General features: G+C 43.8%; 1 pseudogene; it reads right to left on the bottom strand.

Annotated features, from left to right (window-relative positions):
• Positions 1–496: 496 nt before the first annotated feature.
• On the bottom strand, positions 497–614 carry LOC124790682 (annotated as a pseudogene).
• Positions 615–2081: the final 1467 nt, after the last annotated feature.

Raw genomic sequence — 2081 nt, forward strand, 5'->3', positions numbered from 1 at the left:
GGAAACATAGGAAACAATAGTTATTGCAACATACAGCACTTGAAATGAACAGCGAATATTTACATGGGCATGGGTTTTTCAATGTGTCTACTGCAAAGAAGTCTTGGTTACATTCGTAAGCGGTTCTCAATCATGACGCAATTCTGCACCGTGTCGCGCATATCTGTTGTTAGAACAAGGTGGGAATGACACAAAGAGAGAGTACCGGAAGCGAGATTCGATCCTCATATCTCGCGCTTACGAAACCAAACGCTTACTCGCTTGGCTGCGCAATTCTTGGCTGCCACCGACCATAGGAAGTATGTAAAGCACTCCGTCTTCAGGCCACAAGTGGTCCATCGGGACCATCCGACCGCCGTGTCATCCTCAGTTGAGAATGCGGATAGAAGGGGCGTGTGGTCAGCACACCGCTCTCCTGGTCGTTATGATGATTTTCTTTTGACCAGATCGATTAGCTCCTCAATTGGCATCACGAGGCCGAGTACACTCCGAAAAGTAGCAACAGCGCATGGCGGCCCGGATGGTCACCCATCCAAGTACCGGCCACGCCCGACAGCGCTTAACTTCGGTGATCTCACGGGAACCGGTGTCTCCACTGCGGCAAGGCCGTTGCCCATAGGAAGTATGTAAGCACACGTAAAATATTCAAACTCGATTTTCTGAAAACGGCGACAACAGAATTTTGCTATTTACGTATGTTGAAATCCTACACGTGCCCTACACAGCCGGTCAATGAAATACAAATCGATGACGAGAATATCTGCGATGTTCTGGTTTTCCGACAAAATAAGCGCAATGACAGCTCTGTGCCTGGAACGCACCTAGGTTGCAGACGCCATTTTGAAGGTTAGTAAGTGCATCCACCGATCGGAACATCATGAAGCTACAGCAGCTGAAGCGGAAATATTATTTCACTATGTTATACAACAAATTCAGCATTTTTTCAACTGAAATCGGCCGAGAAAAAACATGCGTTGCATTATATATATATATATATATATATATATATATATATATATATATATATATAGTGGAGAAAAATTGCGTCACGAAATTTTAACCCTGATGCCAGTAGGAACCAAAATTACTAATGTTGCGTTTAAACTATGGAAACTTGCTCCGATTGGCAGCGCATTCTCATTCGTGTGTTGTTCAGAGGATCCGGCAACAGGGCAATCCCGTGGACAATCGGAGGACGTGGCACCAAGTTTCCGTAGTTTAAAAATGCTGCGTTGTCGACCTACACAGCTTCAATAATTTTGGTTCCTATTGGAATCAGCTCCTCCAGGGTTAAAATTTCGTGACACAATTTTTCTCCACCCCGCATATACGATGGTTCAGCTGGCAGCTTAACGCTCTCGTTCTACGCAACAAGCAACGTTATACTTGGCCCTCAAAAGGCACGCTTGAGATTTTCATATTATCTCAAGCGCTAAGCACAAGTGGTTCCTTTCGGAGAAAAGAGAACCACTTGTATGAATATTAAGAGCTCAGATGCAAACCCAGTTGTAAGCAAAGAAGGGAAAGCAGAAAGGTGGAAGGAGTATATAGACGGTCTATACAAGGGCGATGTACTGGAGGAAAATATTATGGAAATGGAAGAGGATGTAGATGAAGATGAAAGGGGAGATATGATACTGCGTGAAGAGTTTGACAGAGCACTGAAAGATCTGAGTCGAAACAAGTCCCCAGGAGTAGACAACATTCCATTAGAACTACTGACGGCCTTGGGAGAGCCAGTGCTGACAAAACTCTACAATCTGGTGAGTAAGATGTATGAGACAGGCGAAATACCCTCAGACTTCAAAAAGAATATAATAATTCTAATCCCAAAGAAAGCAGGTGTTCACAGATGTGAAAATTACCGAACTATCAGTTTAATAAGTCACGGCTGCAAAACACTAACGCGAATTCTTTACAGACGAATGGAAAAACTAGTAGAAGGTGACCTAGGGGAAGATCAGTTTGGATTCCGTAGAAATATTGGAACACGTGAGGCAATACTGACCCTTCGACTTAACTTAGAAGCTAGATTAAGGAAAGGCAAACCTACGTTTCTAGCATTTGTAGACTTAGAGACA

This window comes from Schistocerca piceifrons, chromosome 3 (assembly GCF_021461385.2).
Source record: "Schistocerca piceifrons isolate TAMUIC-IGC-003096 chromosome 3, iqSchPice1.1, whole genome shotgun sequence".
Classification (NCBI taxonomy): Eukaryota; Metazoa; Arthropoda; class Insecta; order Orthoptera; family Acrididae; genus Schistocerca; species Schistocerca piceifrons.